Raw genomic sequence first — 14,049 nt, 5'->3', positions numbered from 1 at the left:
GGAGTATACCAGGCAGTGCTGTTAGAAAAATGCTGTGTCCAAAACCCTAGTGGGCACCACTGCCTAGTGCCACAGATGCAGTCTACTGCAAGCACTGTCAAGCACTGATATTTGAAGCTCAAAAGGCTCATTAGAACTAGTCTGTCGAAATAGGAGGGCAGTCTGTATAGCCTTCTAGATAGTCTCCTTATGTATCTTCTTACTACCACTTCCTTAGTCAGTATAGTTATCTGCTCGTCCCCTCTCCTCCCTTCGCCTGGCATCCTGTCCTGCTCTACTGGTATCACATAACTGGGCTGAAAGATCCAGGTGGGCTCCTAGTTGTATACGCATCCCACTAGCACTGTTTAATTTGTGTCATTTCCCCACTGGGAACATTCCTAATAATCAAGAGAAGTATTATACATACGCAACACATCTGTTCCCACAATACATTCAGAGGTATCAGTTACAACCACTTGGGTGTGTGAACTTCTCACTGAATAAAAGATAATACAGACAAGTTTCAAGGGCCACAATGGTATGGCCTCTTTTGCCATAGATAAGGTCAACTTTTGGCAGGAGTTACACGTCGGACAGGACATGGTTTTTTCTATGACTGCTAGAGGACTTCAGCGTGGTAAATTCACCTTCATTGTCCCCAAACTTGTTTTTTTGGCAAGAAGCCTCTATATTGTCAGTGTTTACTAGTCACACCTGCTGGCAAGCATCTGCTAACATTGCAATAATGCCATCAAGACAGAAACTTTAGATTTGTCAACCAACAGACACTATTTACACAGGAAACACTTTGGACATCAAAAAGCTTTTCTCTAACACTTTATAAGCATTCATAGCACAAAAAAGTAACGTATCATCTAAATTATACATTTTTACAATTAAATTGTAAAAATGGCTCAGAGCCATTAAATTGGCTCAGAGCCTTAATTTTTAATTTGATTTGAACATTGCTTTTAGTCTGATGACAACACCAATGGTGCAGAGTTCTGGAGATACGTTCAAAGCAGCACTCACCTGCAGCTTTTCTTCGGTTCCAGAGCCTCCAAGGCAGTCAGTAGTGTTTTGTCAAATGCAAACTTTAGGTTTTTCTGTGAGAATGCAGAACACTGCATGTATTCGACAGCCTTCAGGTCACAGAACAGCATTTCAGCAGTCTGCGGAGGGAGAGGTTTCTGTGTTCTTGGCAAGCTTCTCGATAATAGAGGGTATCACATTTCTGAGATCAGTTTTGGCTCCAACAAATAAGGAGTCTTCAAACAATGGTGAATTATCTCAGGTACTCACTTTTCTTTCACATTTCCAAATAAGGGCTGAAGACCACTGAAAAAGACTAGAAATATATGTTTGTGGATAGCTGAGGGGTTGTTCTGTCAAATCTTTCTTGTCCTGCAGGATCAAAAAGTCCATAAGTGTATGGCTCTCACCAGTTACTGACTGCATAGTTGTCAGAAACCATGGAACGTATTCAGACATTAACTTACTGTTGTATAGCATACCAAGACACATCTTACCAACAACACCATCACTCACAACACAAATTGTCTGCATTGCTGAAATATTTTTTACTTCACTGGAAATATTCCAAATATAATTCGGTACACGGGCCTCTCACTGTTGTGGCCTCTCCCATTGCGGAGCACAGGTTCCAGATGTGCAGGCTCAGCGGCCATGGCTCACGGGCCCAGCCGCTCTGCGGCATGTGGGATCCTCCCGGACCGGGGCACGAACCCATGTCCCCTGCAACAGCAGGCGGACTCTCAACCACTGCGCCACAAGGGAAGCCCCCACTTTCTGCCAACTTCTGCTTGTCATTCATTCCCATCTCACTGCAACATACCAACTAATATCTGTTTTCCCAAACCTCACTCATAGACTCCATCTTGAAAATGACTCCATTCTCCGAGGCGTGGAAGAAAGAAGGCCCAACGGACCTCCCTCTCAAGGCAGACAGTTGTTGGTAGATGCCAGCTGGAAACTCAGCTGGGGCTGCTGGCCAGAAGCCTCAGTTCTCCTCCATATGGGTTTATTTGGGATTCCACACAGCAGCAGCTTAAGTCCAAGGAAGAGCATTCAAAGAGGACAGGCTTTGAGGTAGTCTACCATTGAAGCTAATGCCAAACCTATTCCTTTGATATAAGGATCAGATATGAATTATTTGGTTCAGAAGTGCATGATGCCAGGACAGCTCAAAGAGAAAAATATTGTTTCATAAAATTGTTAAACCTAAATACCAAAGGAAAAGTTATACCTGATTTTGAAACATGTGTTTTAACAACGCAGCCTGAGGAAAGGTGCCAACCAACCTCCACCTTTTAAAGGTGAAGGTGAATGAATTCTTCTGGTCCCAAGATGGGTTGGTAATCAAGACCATGAGGAAAGAACAAACTAAACTGGAGGGTTAAAAGTCTAAAAAATGATGGGGGTCAGTTTAATGTAATTTGTCTTAAGGGCCATAGGGATGACCCATTTTTTACAGGTGGGAGGCCTGCACTACCTTAAGCCTGAGAGATAGCCTACCAGAAAAGAGAAGTGGCAAAAGGCCCGTGGACTTCCACGAATGAGGAAGAGTCCTAAATGACCAGTTGGTGGTGAAGGTCCTCCTGGTGGTGAGATATTTTGGCTGTAGACACTGTAGAAAGTATTGGCCCCAGGAAGGAAAATGAAAAAGCTGGTCACAGGGTCTATAGAATATCCTGGAGGAACTAACTCTAGGGATCGTGGTTTCAGAAAAAGAAGGGCCCAAGAGGTGAGGGACAGGACTGAGTCTGGCACCAAGTGACCTCCACACGCACCAACACTCCGCTGGGCCCCGGCATCCGACCTCCAGAGAACTGCGAGCTTGGGGATCAAAAACCCAGGCAGGAGGGAGGGAGACACAAGAGGGAAGAGATATGGGGATATATGTATATGTATAACTGATTCACTTTGTTATATAGCAGAAACTAACACACCATTGTAAAGCAATTATACTCCAATAAAGATGTTAAAAAAAAAAAAAAACTTGCCAAAATGTCACCCCCTGCCTCCAAAAGCAGATTAAAGAAGGGAGTGTCCAGAAATCAGGATGAAGAAAACTACTTAGAGAAGCCCCTTCTCCTATCAGTGGACCACCAGGATTTATCTGGGTAATGAAATGATAATAGGCCTTTTTGTCATCTTCTTTTTATAATTTATCCATTTAAATTTCAGTCAACATTTTAAAAATATCCAATCAGAATGACAGGCGTTTCCAGAAGTATCAGTTTTTTAAATCCTCACCCTTTTACAAATGTGAAAACTGAGGCTCAGTATGGCTACCAAGGAATTCTCCTAAATCATTGAAACTGTAAATCTGGGACCTAAGTCTAAATCAGTTTCTCATTTTATCTTGGCTAACTTCTTAAAGTTCTGTTTAAGGACACGGGGAGGGAGAAGGGTAAGCTGGGAGGAAGTGAGAGAGTAGCATGGACATATATACACTACCAAATGTAAAATAGCTAGTGGGAAGCAGCTGCATAGCACGGGGAGATCAGCTCTGTGCTTTGTGACCACCTAGAGGGGTGGGATAGGGAGTGTGGGAGGGAGACGCCGGAGGGAGGGGATATGGGGTTATATGTATACATATAGCTGATTCACTTTATTATACAGCAGAAACTAACACAACATGGTAAAGCAATTATACTCCAATAAAGATGTTAAAAAACAAAACAAAACAAAAACCCGGCAGACTTGCAGCGTTCGCAGCTCGCTGAACGTGACAGCAGGCATACTGCAGCATACGCGAACACGAACGAAAACTGCCACGTCTCAGTGGTCTCCGCACCTCTTGACTGCCTGGTTCCAGATCCTTCACCTGAACCAGGCGCCGGGAAGGAAGAAAACTTGGGCTTGTGTGTCCCGACCTCGGAAAGGAAGGTAGCAGGACAAAATGAACCAGTATCGAGTATGCCATTTGAAAGATTTTTCCAGGGTGGGGGGTGGGGGAGTAGATTGACAGCGCACGCGCATAAAGAGCTGGATGCCGATCCTCCAGACTGCCCATGGCCTCACGTGACCCAAGGAATGCGAGCACCATTAAGCCGGGCCCAAGCGAGTCACGTGGGTCAACTGACTGCCTAAGCCACTCCGATTCTTCCAGGTCCGCTCTGCGCAGCACAGAAGCTAAATCCACAGCCCGGAAGCTTCTTGCACCTTTGGAGCGGGACTTGGTCGTCGCAGAACGGGGAGACACTCAGACAGGAAAGAGGAACTGATGCCGTTACCCGCGGGATGCCTTTAGGGAGAGACCTCTGGAGTCAACGCCCTCCCTTGGAAATAGGTTTCCGTGCCCGCGCGCGGGGCATATGGAGCGGGGACATAAGAGGCGTGGCCTTGGTGCTGCGCTGGATCCGAGAGCTCGCGTCGTGTGAAGGGACTCCCTTAAGGCTCACGGCCCTACAGCCTCTGTCAAGTGGGAAGGTACTGGGCGGGCTTAAAAGCCCTTGCTTAGGCCCCTTAAGCAACGACTGAGTTGTAAGCTTCAGGGAGCACAAGTGCCATGTGTTGGAGGCACCGGTGTGGAGCATCTTCTGTCCCTGCTGGTGTGAGCGTTCAGATGGGAAACCTGAACAGGAACATTCACAGGAATGCTTGGACCGAGCCCATCTTGGGCTGAAATTGAGAAATTTGGAATTGCAGGTGCACCCTGGTTCCATTCACTGTGTCAAAGGCAGCCTTGTTTTTGTACTTAAACACCCTTCAGGGTGTGCAATTTAGGTCTTCTCTGCTGCCAGAGGCAGGTGGCACAACGTGCAAACGTTCAGCAAAGGTGAATTGGATTTTCTCAACTGCCTGAAAGCATCTCACTGCCAGGCCCAATGGGACTTTCTTCTATAGTGTTCTCAACTAAGAAAGATTAGCCCAGTCCTAATGCTGGTCAGTGGATTTGGGCAGACTCTTAATTGCTGTTTCCTATTTCAAGCTATATTATACTTTGGTGAAAAGGCTCAATTTCAATGCTACAAAACTCTGATTTCAGCTTATTTGAAAACCTAGTGGTTCTAGTCCCAGGTGTTTTCTTTGTTTTGAGGGGCAGTGAGGATAAAAGGAACGTGATATTGATGGTTATAAGACAAAAATATTGTTTATACACAAAACTTCTGAATTTGCCCTACACTAGCACACAGTTGGGAATATTCCTAACACAGTATACAATATCAGGCTTTAACTCTACTTAGGAGGCAAAGCGACATGACTGATTAGAGGAGCAGTAATATACATAATGATGCTGACATGGATAAACTGTCTATAATTACTGTCTAGATGACTCATCTCCCATGATCCCTCAAAGCCATTTCACTAGATTTTTCCCTCCATCAATCCATAGATCACTTTCTTCTCCCTGACATGCTTTCTTGACTTCCAGGACACCCATTCTCTTGGTTTTCTCCTACTTCACTTCCTGCTCTTTCTCAGTTTTTTGCTGATTCTCTTTAATATTGCACCTGTTCAGGTGTTCCGTTGATGGACTGCTGATGTTTGGAAGGTTCATAAAATTAAGACACATAATTCATAAACTTTTTTTATTCTGTAATATTAATTTTTCTTGCCCTTATTTAGCATTACTAATTATGTTATTATAATTAATACTTTAATATTACTTAGGTTCTACTGACAGTAATAATCTAAATCAGGGGTCAGCTAACTACAGCCATGGGCCAAATCTGGTTTACCAACTTTTTGTAAATAAAGTTTCATTTCAGTATAGCTATGTCCATTTATTTATGTATTGTTTGTGGCTGGTTTTGAGCTATAACAGCAGAGTTGAGTAGTTGTCCTAGAGACTGACCCACAAAGTTTAAAATACTATTTATTATCTAGAGCTTGGCAGAAAAAGCTTGCCAACCCCTGACCTAAATGACTAAAAATGTAAAATGTAATTGTGTTCTAAGTGTATAGATTTTAATATATTTTCCCCAAGTGTAAATTAAATTACTGTAAACATTTTTTTACTTATTTTCACACATTTTTAAGAAGTTACTTTTCTTCTAATGTTTTCCGAATTATCTTCCAAAATTAAAAGGCAAAATGTGTTATAATTAAAGAATATAAAGATTTTAAGTCAAAATTATTTAGAGTTAAACAATCTTAATTTTTGGCAAATGTAATTAAATCTTACTAAATATTGTTATAAAACTAATACGATTTTAGTGTTTGTAGTCCATCCAGTTGCCAATGTTAGTAGTCAGCATCATATTTTGTGTATATTAGGTCTTGACATTCATACAAAGGACTTTAAAGATAATATGAATTGTTTAATATTCTTGTTTCTCAGCCACAGCTGTTGCAGATACTGTGCTAATAACCTAATTCCTGAGTAATTCTGGAACCACTCATTGAAATATAAAGAGAAGCAAGAAATCAATTCTCCACACTGTTAATGTAACTGTGCTATGTAAGAATCCCTTGCATTAATGCTATCTGAAAGGATGTGACAAAGTAATTTGTTACCTTCTCCTACTTAAGTGCTTCTGCTACTCAAAACCTTTCCAGTCTCTGAAGCAATATCCATCTATGACGTTGGCCATGCACAACCGAGGAGGCTTCTTAGCATTTGGACACAATGTCATTTTCTTTTGAGGACACACAGCTAGAGATATGCTGGGGTGTTTATCTCCTGGGGCCTAAAGGGTAGCAGAACATACCACCCCAAAATATGCCACTTTGGCATCAGGATTTTTTTTTGCTGAAGACAATTGAGAAAAAGCAGATATAAGGAAAGCTTTCTGCCCTCCCCCTATTTGCCTAAAAGCAGGACATAAATTCATTAACATGTTCCCCCTCTTCTCTCTACCAGGAAGGACAAAAGTTAATTACTGGAGACAACTCTAGATGCTTTTTCAGCCCAGAGACAGCACCAGAGGAATCTCCATAACACATCTTACCTTCCATTAGTTCCCCCATATATTTGCCTTCCCACAATTTGCTGCCCTAGAAACTCAAAAGTCTTTTCCTTTGCCTTGTCATTTATCTAAAAATTTATTGTTCTTTTTTAAGATGCTACATAGGCCGAGTTCTAACACTCTTTTGAGTTTCTCATCTCCGAGTTGTTCCCATGTGTTTGTGTGATGCATACATTAATAAACTATTTTTTAATAAATTTATTATTTATTTATTTATGGTTGCATTGGGTCTCCGTTGCTGCACACAGGCTTTCTCTAGTTGCGGCCAGCGGGGGCTACTCTTCGTTGTGGAGCGCCGGCTTCTCACTGCGGTGTTTTCTCTTGTTCTGGAGCACGGGCTCTAGGCACGGGCTTCAGTAGTTGTGGCTCACAGGCTCTAGAGCACGGGCTCAGTAGTTGTGGCACACGGGCGTAATTGCTCCGCGGCATGTGGGATGTTCCCAGACCAGGGCTCGAACCCGTGTCCCCTGCATTGGCAGGTGGATTCTTAACCACTGCACCACCAGGGAAGCCCAATAATAAACTCTTTGTTTTTCTCTTAGTCTGTCTTGTCAGTCTAAATACAGGGCCCCAGCCAGAGAACCTAAGATGCCTAGAAGGAAAAGAAAATTTTTTCCTCCCCTATAGGCCTTAGCAGTTTAACATGTTTCTGAAATGTGGTGGCCACTACAGTGCAGGGTCCTCTTGCCCAGGTCAAAGAGTAAATACTGCCTTGTTGGGTACCTATGAAAGCCCTAAGCAGGCCACATCCTTTCAACAGACCATGGAGTACAAATGTAACCATGGTAAAAACATGGCCATTGGAAAAAAATGAAAGCCCATATTAACCTCAGCAACTCCCTTACGCTGCTGTTAAAGTCACCCTGTTCTGACTCACAAGCCTCCACGTTTCCTTCTTCTGGGGATGCCAGGAACTATTTGATGACAGGAATCTTCTACTAAATTGTCTACATATATGACTAATTACTTGATGCATTATCACCAAAAGCCTATAGCCTTTAAGAGGGCATACCATAGAAAGGATGCATTTAGAGTACCCAGCTAATTGCCAAAAGAAGGTATGTGCTCCAAAGGAAGACATATCTTCACATTAAATGGACCCAAGACTTCTCCACATATATTTTAATGAATTTAACTCCTTGCTAACTTTTCAGTAATTGGAAATATAATAGTGTAATTCCACACTATTCAAAGGAAGCCTAAATTAAAGGCCAGGGATCGCAGAACTTGAAATAAAGAATCTCAGTCTAGCTGGAGGCACTTAATAAATACTAAATTTAAACGTGTGTAACTGAAAGCACCTTGTTTTAACATGTAAAGTACATAATATAATTTTCCCCTCTAAAAAAGGGTGTGGAATGCTACAAATGTATTATAGCTTGTTAAATTAAAAATAAACGTGTGGGGACTTCCCTGGTGGCACAGTGGTTAGGAATCCGCCTGCCAATGTAGGGGACATGGGTTCGAGCCCTGGTCCAGGAGAATCCCACAGGCCGCGGAGCAACTAGGCCCGTGCACAACTACTGAGCCTGTGCTCTAGAGCCTGCGAGCCACAACTACTGAGCCTATGTGCTACAACTACTGAAGCCCATGCACCTAGAGCCCATGCTCCACAACAAGAGAAGCCACTGCAATGAGAAGCCCGCGCACCGCAAAGAAGAGTAGCCCCTGCTCGCCGCAACTAGAGAAAGCCCGCGCGCAGCAACAAAGACCCAACGCAGCTATAAATAAATAAATTCATTAATTAAAAAAAAAATATCTTGCCTGCCTTGAAGGTGGTAGAGCACTAGGCAGAAGAAGCCAGGTTCCTTGAATAAATTCATGGAGTAAGACCCCACCGATCCGTGTTAGACTATAATGTGAACAATAAATAAAACTTTATGGTGCTGAGCCCCCTAAAATTTAGGGTTATTTGCAACACTAGTTTGCATGAATATCACACAATTAATTACAAACTTTATAGAATTGTTGTCAGGAGTAAAGAAAAATAATCTTGCCTAAGAACAAAATCTCCTGATCTAGACAGATGGGTGTCAAATCAATGAGTCCTCTTTTCTCTGATAAATGTTTCATTAATGAATCATATTGGTGCTCTAAAGTATTTATTCCAAGCTAGGGAATTTTGTGTTAAAATACTTGTCAAACTTCGAAAGGTGATTAAATACATTACCAAGGAAATTTTTTTGTAAAGTATTTTAAAAATATAATTATTTATTTGCCTGTGCCGGGTCTTTATTTTTTATTTTTTTGCGGTACGCAGGCCTCTCACTGTTGTGGCCTCTCCCATTGCAGAGCACAGGCTCCGGAAGCGCGGGCTCAAGCGGCCTATCTGCTTATGGGCCTATCTGCTTATGGGCCTATCTGCTCCACGGCATGTGGGATCTTCCCGAACCGGGGCACGAACCCGTGTCTCCTGCATCGGCAGGCAGAATCTCAACCACTGCACCACCAGGGAAGCCCTGTGCCGGGTCTTAATTGTGGCATGTGGAATCTTTAATTGCAGCATGCGAACTCTTAATTGCAGCATGTGGAATCTAGTTCCCTGACCAAGGATCAAACCCAGGGCCCCTGCATTGGGAGCTTGGAGTCTTAGCCACCAGGGAAGTCCCTGAACCAAGAAAATTTAACATTTTGCTTTAATTTAAAAAATTAATTGTGTGTGTTTCTCTGTTGTGATGAATACTGTTTATACACAAAATTGGGAGTTGAGGGCATAGCTTATCTGATTGATTCCATGCAAGAATTTGGATTCCTGATATAATATGGAATTGCTAAAAGTTTAAATAAATGTAGTGTAAAACATGAAGTTTCAGTTGAAACGTAGTAAAGTTAGAGTGTAACTAAAATACCTCATATATTTTAGGAATTTGCTCTAGTAAAACTCAAGAATAAAACTACCCTAGTGGGTTTTTTTTTAAGAGTTAAAAAAATTAATTTTTGGCTGCATTGGGTCTTTGCTGCATGCGGGCTTTCTCTAGTTGCGGCGAGCGGTGTCTACTCTCCATTGTGGTGCATGGGCTTCTCATTGCGGTGGCTTCTCTTGTGGAGCACGGGCTCTAGGCACGCGGGCTTCAGTAGCTGTGGCACTCAAGCTCTAGAGCACAGGCTCAGTAGTTGTGGCACACAGGCTTAGTTGCTCTGTGGCATGTGGGATCTTCCCAGACCAGGGCTCGAACCCGTGTCCCCTGCATTGGCAGGTGGATTCTTTTTTTTTTTTTTAACATCTTTATTGGAGTATAATTGCTTTACAATGTTGTGTTAGTTTCTGCTGTATAACAAAGTGAATCAGCTATATGTGTACATATATCCTTATATCCCCTCCCTCTGGCATCTCCCTCCCACCCTCCCTATCCCACCCCCCTAGGTGGTCACAAAGCACTGAGCTCATCTCCCTGTGCTAGTGGCTGCTTCCCACTAGCTATCTGTTTTACATTTGGTAGTGTACATATGTCGATACTACTCTCTTACTTCATCCCAGCTTACCCTTCCCCCTCCCCATGTCCTCAAGTCCATTCTCTAGTCTGCATCTTTATTTCTGTCCTGGCAGGTGGATTCTTAACCACTGCGCCAACAGGTTAAGTCCCAAGGTTTTTTGTTTGTTTGTTTTGATTTTTGATGTGGACCATTTTTAAAGTTTTTATTGAATTTGTTACAATATTGCTTCTGTTTTATGTTTTGGGTTTTTGGCCACGAGGCATGTGGGATCTTAGCTCCCTGACCAGGGACTGAGCCTGCACCTCCTGCATGGGAAGATGAAGTCTTAACCACTGGACCGCCAGGGAAGTCCCTGGTTTTTTTTTTTTTTTTAAATCATTACTCTGCACTGTTATTTATTTAGTTATTTATTTGGCCACACCGCACAGCTTGTGAGATCTTTGTTCCCTGACCAGGGATCAAACCCGGGCCCTCAGCAGTGAAAGCACTGAGTCTCAACCACTGGACCACCAGGGAATTCCCCACCCTAGTGTTTTTAACTTAGAATTTTGAGTATTTTGGTTCAGGTCTCAAGAGTACAATTTGTTTTAAGGAAGTGGCCCTGCAGACCGATGTGGGGGGTTGGGTTTCCCTTTCATGCAGTGATTTCCAAACGAAGCTGATTAGGCCTGACAGTTTATGAAAGTAGTAAATGTGGAGTTGCAAGCCTTCCCCTGAATTTCAAAAAGCTTACTAGGCACTGTGGTTTAGATGAAAGTGCATGGCCTGTGAGTATGACATACGTGGGTTCTTTATCCAGCTTGCTCTTTGATATAAAGCCCAGTTACTTCACCTCAATTTCTCATCTGTAAAATGGTGTTAGAAAAACTTAAGTCTTGTTTTTTGTTTTGGCCATACTGTGTGGCTTGTGGGATCTTAGTTCCCAGACCAGGGATCGAATCCGGGCCCTTGGCAGGGAAAGTGCAGAGTCCTAACCACTGGACTGCCAGGGAATTCCCCTTAACTCAAGTTTTAATTGTTAATTATACCTCGATAAAGGTGAGGGGAAAAATACTCAGAGGACTGTTTTAAGACTTACATGAGACAATGTTTGTAGAGTCGGGAACACTGATGATACACAATAAATGGTTCTTCTCTCCTTGCCCTCTCTGCAATAAAAACTACTGGTAACATTTACTAACAATAGGATGGAGAAGGTAGCCTGCATATTATTTTTATTTTTTAATTGCTATTACATCAGTTCAGTATGGGATCGTTTCTTTTAGAAATATTTATCCAAAGTTTTGTTTTGGCAGTATTATATGTATGCAGTTAAACAGATGAGAAACACAATTCTTTTCGTATTGTGTTTCTTTTGGTAACCAAATTATTTTAAAGTCTGGTGCATAATGATAAAACATCAATAAAAACTGTCCTTCAGATACAGAACCACAGGATTGGTATGTCAGGGCATATTCTCAGAAATGAACACTAGATGGCAGCTTTCAGACAAGATTGTCTGGGTCAACCGCCCACTTTTGTTTTCCCCTCCTGACAAAACCCAAGCCTTTTCCGAGTTTTTCTTACCCAGTGGATCCCGCTTCCCCAGGGACCCTCCCTCTTGCCTCCATCAGGACAATAGTTACTAACCTAGAAAAGAAAGCATCTGTAGAGGCTGCTAGAGAGAGAAAATTAAATTTAAAAGAGAGAAACCCAACAAAAAACTAACCTGCAAGCCTTTCGCTCTATTATATTTTATTTTCCTTTTAAAATAATAAACACAAAGTGATTTCATCTTTGTGGTGATTGAGAGGGTGGTGCAGGGGGAGTAGGGAACCTTCTTGAATCAATTCTCAAGAACTCATTATGTTGTTCTTTATAACAGCAAGTAAGTTTTTTTAGCTTGTTCTTTTTCTTTTTTAAAAAAAAACCTCTCTACTCTCTGCCTATTTTTCTTTCATTCATGCCTTAAAGTATTTATTAAGTTATTTACAGTGTACAACTTGGTACTTACATCAGCTTGGTGCTGAGGGTGGGAGATGAGAAAGTATATTTGGATAAGGTCAACCCTCTACCCTTCAGACCACTGCAGTCATAGGGGAAATAAGACAGCGACATAAATGTCAGAGTAAGGGACAAATTCTGGCAGGCACACTTTTGGTACCGCAGCACAAATGAAGTCATATCAAGTGGCATTCTCTTTGTAATCAACAGATTTGTCCTTCTCTTAGGTACATTCAGAAGTTCTACTCAGCTCAGTGTGGCTAGCGCATCCTGGTTCTCTACTTTCTATAGCAACTGCTCTATTTTCCAAAGTCTAAATTTTTTTCCCCAGCACTTGACAGAGCTCACACTGATGGTCTCTTTAATGATTTTTGCTTCATTAATACTGTGGTCTGGACTTCCCTGGTGGTGCAGTGGTTAAGAATCCACCTACCAATGCAGGGGACACAGGTTCAATCACTGGTCCAGGAAGATCCCACATGCCACGGAGTAACTAAGCCCATACGCCACAACTACTGAAGCGTGTGCGCCGAGAGCCTGTGCTCTGCAACAAGAGAAGCCACTGCAGTGAGAAGCCCATGCACCACAACTAACAGTAGCCCCCGGTCGCCACAACTAGAGAAAGTCTGGTGCAGCAATGAAGACCCACTGCAGCCAGAATAAATAAATAAATTAAATTAAATAAATTTATTAAAAAAAAATACTATGGTCTGAATGTTTATGTCCCCCTCCCCAAAATTCATATTTTGAAATCCCAGTGTCTAATGTGATGGTATTAGGATGGGGAGCCCTTGGGAGGGTAAAGCCCTCATGAAGGGTGGAAGATTAATGCTGTTATAAACGAGGCCCCAGAGGGTTTGCCTACCACTTCAACCATGTGAGGACACAGCAAGAAGGCACAGCTATGAACCAGGCAACCATGCTGGCGCCTTGATCTTGGACTTCCCAACCTCCAGAACAGTGAGAAATAAAGTTCTGTTGTTTATAAGCTAGCCAGTCTGTGGCATTTTATTATGGCAGCCCGAATGGACGAAGACAATTAATGACCCTTTCTGTTTCTGCAAATTGTACTGATTTCTTATTTTTTATCTTCCCAGAAACTTGTAACATTTTTCAGATTTCTTCACTAGTTCTTTCTCAAAGTCCATCTTAAATTCATTTACCTCTGCCTTTTGCCTACTTTCTTAGAGCCCTGATCATAATTTTAAACCCAGCCTTCTTAACAGTAAGTTGTATTCTGAAGTGACCATGAATCAAAAGATTCCTCAGCTCCTGTTATCTTCCGTTAATGTTTGGACACATCCTTAGGAATTTCTGTTCTTTTTTTTTTTTTTCTTTCAAGTGAGGCTTATTTTCAACAACTTGAGACTTCATTATCTTGTATATTCTACTTTTTTATAGAAAGGAACTTTCTCTAGACTAAAATAATACATGCACCAACCCACAACAAGGCCATAATAATGACAGGCTTCAAGGCCACTCTGTGAATGTCAGGCCTCACTGTTAAGTGCTACAGGAAGCTCAGCCTGAGTTGACTGTTTTCTTCTTGGGGACTTTTCACCTGACCTAACTTCCTGTGTAGGTGCCCTAGTGGCTGAATCCTCCTTAACGCTCAATTTGGGGTATGTTCCTTTGACATGGAACGCCCTTTCCCTCCATGCACTGTTTGACCCAGAAAAAGAGTTCCAGAACTGCTATTCCTGTGAGGGTT

Source organism: Grampus griseus (genome assembly GCF_964374135.1).
Source record: "Grampus griseus genome assembly, chromosome: 6".
NCBI classification, from domain to species: Eukaryota; Metazoa; Chordata; class Mammalia; order Artiodactyla; family Delphinidae; genus Grampus; species Grampus griseus.
This window is presented reverse-complemented; position numbering follows the sequence as displayed.